This window comes from Gymnoscopelus braueri (genome assembly GCF_963280865.1).
Source record: "Gymnoscopelus braueri genome assembly, chromosome: 1".
Taxonomy (NCBI): Eukaryota; Metazoa; Chordata; class Actinopteri; order Myctophiformes; family Myctophidae; genus Gymnoscopelus; species Gymnoscopelus braueri.
In genome coordinates this window covers 10,860,033-10,868,157 of record NC_137603.1, presented here as the reverse complement: position 1 = coordinate 10,868,157, position 8,125 = coordinate 10,860,033, and positions in this window count along the sequence as shown.

Genomic DNA, 8,125 nt, shown 5'->3' with positions numbered 1-8,125 from the left:
AAACACTATTCGCCTGTTTCCATGTTTCAATATGCAAAACCTTACACAAAAGTGGCCAAATAAATCATCAGATGGTGAGAATGGGCAGCATCACATCTGACCCCCTGACCCTCAACACTGGAGAACCCCAGGGATGCATGCTGAGCCCTCTCCTCTACTCCCTGTACACGCATGACTACACAGCCACACACAACTCCAACGTCATCATCAAGTATATGCGGACGACACAACAGTGATAGGCCGAATTGCAGTGGTGGAAAAAGTACTCAAATGTGTTACTTAAGTAAAAGTATCACTACTGCAATGTAGAAGTACTCTGTTACAAGTAAAAGTCCAGAAATCAACATTCACTTGAGTAAAAGGACAAAAGTATTGGCATCAAAATGTACTTAAAGTACCAAAAGTAAGTACAAAAATGTTTGAAAATAGCAGATCTACAAGCTCACAACGCGTCGCATCACCACTGCTACACAGCCACACACAACTCCAACGTCATCATCAAGTATATGCGGACGACACAACAGTGATAGGCCGGATTGTCAACAACGATGAGTCTGTCTATAGAGATTAGATCTACTCACTGGCACTCTGGTGGTGGGAGAACAACCTCGCCCTCAACGTCGACAAGACAAAATCGTGGACTTCAGGAGAGCGCGGAGAGAGCATGCGCCCATCGTCATCGATGGAGATGCAATGGAAAGGGTCAGTGAGTTCAAGTTACTCGGAGTACACATCGAGGAGGAGCTCTAAATGGGACACACACATCACGCTTGTGAGGAAAAAGGCTCAGCAGCGACTTGTTTCGCCGCTTGAAGAAGTTCGGAGTAGGACCCTGCATCCTCAGGCTGTACTAGGCCTATACAACAGCTCCGTTGAAAGTGTTCTATCAGGCTGTGTTAATCTGTGGGATCTTTTTATTTATTTATTGATCTCTCTCTCTCTTCCGTTGTTCCCCCTGTCCCCTCTTCTTCTTCCCTTTCTTTTTTATGGAAATAACAAAAACTATGGAGCTTGCACAAAAACTAATTTCACCCACTGCTGTACACCTGTGAACCTGTAATGTGACAATAATGTTGATTCTGATTCTGATAATTCATTAACTGCACTATTATGTTCATTCAGCAAATATATACTCTCAATAATTAACTCAAGTCATCATAACCTAAACTCAAAGACCACTCCAGGTGCAAACATTAAGACTCAAAATTAAGACTACATTAGACCGGTCTACTCGGAAACGATGGAAGTCTCGAATGATGCAAGTCGTAAATGTATGCTCCATCCAGTAATGCAATAGCCTTGAACCCGATATCAAAAGTAGAGGCATTTTACATTAAATAAACATTTAAATATAGGATAACAGTCAAATATGTGGGCACCTGACTAACAGAGCTGACAAGTACTTTCTTTCTTTCTTTTTTCTTTTTTTTTACATGCAAATAAATATGTAAATAGTGTAGGTAATGAATCCTGTATGATCAAATCGGATACTTTCTTGACCCACACATGCCTTGCAACTCCAGTAGTGTGTTTCCGTGTGTTGTGTTTGCATGCCCACCCAACTGTCTATTCTGTGTAGCGCGGGGTAGCCTACTGCACTTTCGGAGTTCAAATGAAATGAACACTGAGGAACACTTTTTTATTTGTCAGCATATTCCCCCATTCATAAATGTGACTGGGGTCTGTCTTCTATTGAGGGTTACTGGGAGCTGTCCTGTATGTACACCCACTTGTCTTCTACTTTGGTCCACAAAGCAGCGTCACTGGAGCAATGGTCACAACTTGTAACCTCTGGAACACCACCTCCCCTGCTGTTATATGTGGCCCTCTGTGCCCTCATAAAATAATCCCTATAAAGACTGTTTGTGTTCTTCTGCTGATGGCTATCTCCTAATGAGCCACTGTCAGACAGAGAGGGGAGGCTGTGAAGCAAACAAGAGAAGTAATGGACTATTGACCTTTGGAGGTCTATCTCTGCCCATCACTGCCTCAGTTTCCTCCTACTTGCTCCCTGCTCGTCTGTCTGAATGCCTGCCTGCATGACCTTCTGTCAGTTTGCGACCCCCCCCCCCAGATGTCTACATGTTTAGTTTTTTAACCTGCCTATGTGGTGGTCACTCTGTCTGTCTGTCTGTCTGTCTGTCTGTCTGTCTGTCTGTCTGTCTGCCTGCCTGCCTGTGTGTTGGTCCATCAGCCCATCTGTCTGTATGTCTTGTCTCACACACATGGACGCACACACGCACCCAAAAAGCAGACTAGACTTTGCTCTGTGCTGTAACTAAGGTGGAAAATGCTAGCCGCCAGCCACCTGTCAAATGCTGATCAATGAGCAGTGCCAAAGCAAAGGAATAATTAACACCAAATTCACCAATTTTATTCTTCAGGACTGGCACTGTGGCACATCTTCCCAGCCAATGGTGTACTGGGACTGGCACATTGAAAATGTCAGTGGAAACCGGGGCTAGATGGCTGGCACAGTATGACAGGGTGGCCTGGTGAAATTCTGTCGGGGCCACCCGCTTTCCTGAACTTTTTATGGTTGAATAGTGCAGTGGTTCTCAAAGTTTTTCATGTCAAGGACCCCCCAAAATGTTATGTATTTGGCTGCGGACCCCCCATCTAAAAAATATTTTGTGCCAGGGATTTTTCAAAAATAGCAGATCTACAAGCTCGTAAATCTGCTATTTTTGAATAGCCAAAGTATAAAATATGGTCAAGGTGGTTAAATTGATTGTGACCCCCCCGCCCCTTTTCTTTACCCCCCTCCCCCCCACCCATTTTTTCTACTCTGTACATATAGTGTTTTACATTTGTGATGATATTGACTTTTTGGGTGTTATCCTTTTAGACCAAGTGTTTGACTGTACTCACATTCCCTACTGAGGGGGACTGGTGAGTGCTGATGGGACTGTGTGTTTGCAGGTTCAAGGTTCAAGGTTGTGCTTTATTGTTACATCTACAGGTACATAAGAGTAAAACGTATTTTTTTCAGACAATGCAGCAGCATAGAAAATAACGACAACAATAATAATGATAAAACCGTAAAAAGATTTTAAAAAGATAGAGAGAGAGCAAAAAGAGCAACCAAAAAAAAGAGAACATCAGCGTATGTACGTGTGCATATAATATACATTATCTACACCAACAGCATTTTTTCAGTAGCTGTCACCTAATTTCATGTAAACAACTGCACAGTATATCCTATAAACAGCAGATTAGGTAGGTACAATTCAAGCATACAGTAACAGTACATAATAGTAGCAAGAAGAGGACGGAGAGGGGAGAGGAATGAGAGGTGTGAGGGATTGGGATGGGGGGGGGTAGCGTTTCCCTTTGTCCTGGTTCATTGTAGTTGTTGTCAGTTCGTTCATGTGCCTGATTGTACGGGGAAAGAAGCTTTTTAGCAGTCTGTTGGCCAGTGGCTCTGAGACTTTGGGGCTGGGTGGGGGGTATACTGAGGGGGGAGATGAGTGATTGGGGCTGTGTGCCAACAGCAGCCAGTTCCGGCATGGAGGGGGGCGGGTGAGCACAGTCATTGAGGTGAGGAGTAAGAACCTTGTACATAGCACCTCCATGCACCAATAAGCACTAGGACTAAAGGGACGAGAGAGTTGGGGACAATCACTGAGATGAGGAGGCGTTTCTGTTTGGAAACAAGTTTGAAAGGTCTTGTTGGCCAGGGAAGGAAAGGCCTGCAGTACTTTGATTTTATAATTGGTCAGTTGTTTAAATGATCTCCAGGTCGCTGAGGAGGTGTGTTTTCTTGTCCTTGTAATCTGCTTTTGCCGAACACGAAATAATAGCTTTGCTGAGCTTTCGTCTGGCAAGCCTGTGTATGTTGTGGAAATTTACCTTTTCCTCTGCTAGAGAATGAAGAATTGAGGCTAAAATGCCTTTTAGTAGATTTATTCAATAATATATACAATAATATAATGAAAAAGTGATATGAACATGAAAATGAGTCATGAAATGAAATGAAATGAAATGAAATGAGAATGGATGAAAGTAATAAAAGTAAATGGACAGCGTCTGGTTGCCTTGAAAGTCAACGGCAGTCTGACACAGATCTGGATGCTGGTGGAGCTTAAATATAGAATGTTAATGTTAACGTTAAATCTTTTATTTATAACATGTATATACAGTACAGTATATACTATAATTTACTAAATCTGAGTGTGTGTGTGTGTGTGTGTGTGTGTGTGTGTGTGTGTGTGTGTGTGTATGTGTATGTGTATGTGTATGTGTATGTGTGTGTGTGTGTGTGTGTGTGTGTGTGTGTGTGTGTGTGTGTGTGTGTGTGTGTGTGTGTGCGTGTGTCACTCTGTCCCAGGCGTCAGCATCGATCTCGACATGCATGGCCTCAGGTTGGCCAGTGCCATCCTAGTTACATATAATTCCAGCTAAACTGGCAGCCTGCACCTTTTCACACCTAAATACCTACAGTATGTTTTGACGAATCAAATTACATTTATTTAATACATTTGTAATGAAATTGTTTGGATTTTAGGATAGGAGACTAAAGATACATTTTAGTTTGCCGGAGTGCAGTTACTATTAGGTGTGCTAAGCACTAGAATGATTGTCCCCATCCTGAAGACAACACCTATATGTCTCATGTGCATGTACCGGTTGATTACAATGTCCGTGATTTGTGCAGGAATCATACGAGTTGTATGTGTGTTTACACAATCGATGCAAATGGATGCAAATAGAGCTAAATGGTAAATAAATGGTGCATTTGTATAGCACTTTTATCCAAAGCGCTTTACATAGATTGTGCATTACATTCACCCATTCACACACACACATTCATACACCGATGGCGGAGGAAACCATGCAAGGCACCAACCTGCTCATCGGGAGCAATTAGGGGTTCAGCGTCTTGCTCAAGGACACTTCGACAGGGATCGAACTGGGAACCTTGTGGTTTCCAGTTCACTCTACCCGGCCACTCTACCCCTGAGCCACTGCCGCCCCTCAAGAGCTACTTTCACACATGCACCCTGAACTTATCTAGACACTAGAAAGGTGCGTTCAGTAGAGTGCAAATCATCCCCAGGAGGCCCTAATAATACCAACAATGTATGCAGTCAAATCTCTACCTACAGCTGTGAAGGAGTATGTGCTGAACAGTTGTACATTGTCACTTCCTCCCTCCCTCTACTTCCTCCTTATCTCGCTCATACAGATTCATCGTGTACCCCTTTCTGTCTTTCTCTCAGTCTGTCTGCAAGTGATAACAATGTTTGGGGTTTTGTGTGAGCATGAAATGGTACAGGGTATTTGGGGGAAGGATTCTGATTGTTAAATCCTTGTGTCAATTATATGCACAGTTTATTCTGTGCATATAATTGACACAAGGATTTAACGGACAAGGGACGGACTGGGAGCAAATATCAGCCTGTGAAATTAAATGACAGTGGTCCACACATCTGTCTAAATTGACATAACAATTATAGATGTAACCATGTACTAATAACCATTTGGATAAATGATCACTGGGGATTTGACTGTGTTATGCATTTCATTACAAATTAAAGGGACAGCATGAAACGAACCACAGTTTCTATATCCAAACCATCACAGTTTCTATCCAAACCATCAGTTTCTATATCCAAACCATCACAGTTTCTATATCCAAACCATCAGAGCTTCTACATCCAAACCACTACAGTTTTTATACAAACAAACCCCATTTCTATCCAAGTGAAGCCATTATAGTTTGCATGTAGCTTTCACTGCATTGAGAGGGGCACTTCATGTGACCACTTCATATAGCCAGTGGCACTCCGTCTAATTCTTCTAAAAAATGTATCACTTGGTGGAGTAGACCTCACAAAAATACAAAACAGTTGTTGTACGCGAACGACAAGACAAAGAAAAGTTCCTTAAAAAGGGGTTACTTAGAACAACATAAAAGGTTACTGAGTCAAGTGTATGGTCAAAAAACTGTGTTGCTTCCTTCAGTGTCTGACACCAACTAAACTAGAAGACTGTGACATCATCACATCTATACACAGGTGCATCAAAGACTAGACTAATTAGGCCCTTATTAAACATCGAACAGATTATCAGGTCAGGTCAGCTAGACCTTTTTAGACACACCTGACACTTAAAAAGCATAATCAAATGTAATCAAATTACCAGCAAACGCTTTTGAACCTTTTTAGCAAAAGTATTCTTAATCTTAATCATGAAATTACTCAAAATAAAACAATGACAATTGGCTCCTACAGCCATCCTGTGACATCAGTCATCTATGACATTAGTCGTCTATGACATCATAAGGGTATCTATGACTCACCACATATCAGTATAGAGGCTACACCAGGCAACAATCACTGCCAACAGATCTGGTTTGAATCAAGAGTCACAGATCCAGTAACTTAAATATTATCTGATCTAAGCCTGATATCTGTTCTAAACTGATTGATATCTGTTCTAAGCTGATGTCTGATCTGAGCTAATGTTTCATTTTTCAAACAATAGCTAATTCATTTTGGAATTGGACTCAACAATAAACAGAAGGATATCAATGCCAAGTTTTGACATGGTCATAACTCAGAAGATAAATGGAGAGATCTGTACTACAGATTAATAAACAAATTGACATTTGATCAATTTAATTCCTTCACATAACTTAAACTTGCACCAGGTAAGAAAGAGATAGAAGTTAACAAACTCTTACATTGTATGTTCCAACCAGACACTATAAATAAAATAAAGCTTTGACAAGACCTTACAAACACTCCATACTTGACAGAAACACTATTGAGCCCTCTTTGTAATGGTATATCTGCAAGAGAAGTAGTGATGTTGTTCACATAATGCATGCTGCTGCAGTGCAGTATACATGTTATTTAGCTAGACAACGTTTGTCCACATGCTATATTATTCAGATAGTTATTTAATTCAACAGAATGGTAGGTTTGATTAATGATTGTTAACCTCTCATAGTTACTCTGTAGCACTTCATTGCTTTCTTTGCACTCTATTTACTTGACTATTTACCCTGTTAGTTAACTAGATTAGCCATTTACTCTGATCTTTCACATTATAAGTCGCTCTGGATACGAGTGTCTGCTAAATGCCTATGTACATTGTAGAGATAAGAGTATTTTTATATTGAATCTATAGGTCATGTGCAACCTTATGTCCAAGCTCGCAGAGTTCCGTGGCTATGGCTCAGGCTTTCCCATTCATGTCAGACCATATTGTATTTTATATCTCTTTTATGTTTGAATTATTTCAATATGCTACTTTTACAATAGTGTATAATTTGTTACCATTACTTTGCTAGTATGGACGATTAATTTGTTCTCTTGTTTGTTGTGCATTTTGATATTTCCCAATCAGCACTTATTGTATTGCATGCCTCCACCCTGGAAGGGTTTTGTGATCCTTCCCAAGTTTTCCCACTTTTTCCCCTCATCAACTGTATTTTCTTGGGCCTTTTTCCTTGACCGATTGAGGGCAAAGAAAGGGAGTGTTGTTTGTTTCTTTTGCTAAATGTGGGCCTGTGTTACAGCCCGGCTTGAGGACCATAACAAACAACGGGAACACAAGAGATTTAAAAAAAAGTGATTGTATTTAACAAAATGTCAAACCATAATATTAAAAAAGAAAAAGCACTTTCCAATCAACAAAATGAGGTACAGAAACATACTGCCGACCTAACTAAGGGATGAAAGAGAAAGAAAAATATTCTCTTCTGTGGCCATGCTCAAGTGTGGAAGAGGGTAAGCAGCAACTGAGCAGGGCTGGATCTTTATACCCGCCTCCAATCCCCTAATTGATAATCCTACCACCAACCATAAAGCAGAACACTGCTAGACAAGGCAGACAGTAGCCAACTTCCACACTCCACGTCCTCCACTCACGCCTTAGTCCCACCTCCGAGTGAGGAGGCAAAAATTTGATGTGAGTCCGGAGGAATCAAGTAGGTTGGTCTGATAGCCATTCCAATACTCACTCTACTCGCTCCTCATCCTGGACACTGTATATGCTTGTGAATTGAACTGTATGACATCTACATTCATCTGACATTCTCCCACACCCATGCACAACAAACAGCATGATTGTGTAAATAAAAGATCAAACCATTATTACATGTGTTGCTTCAGTA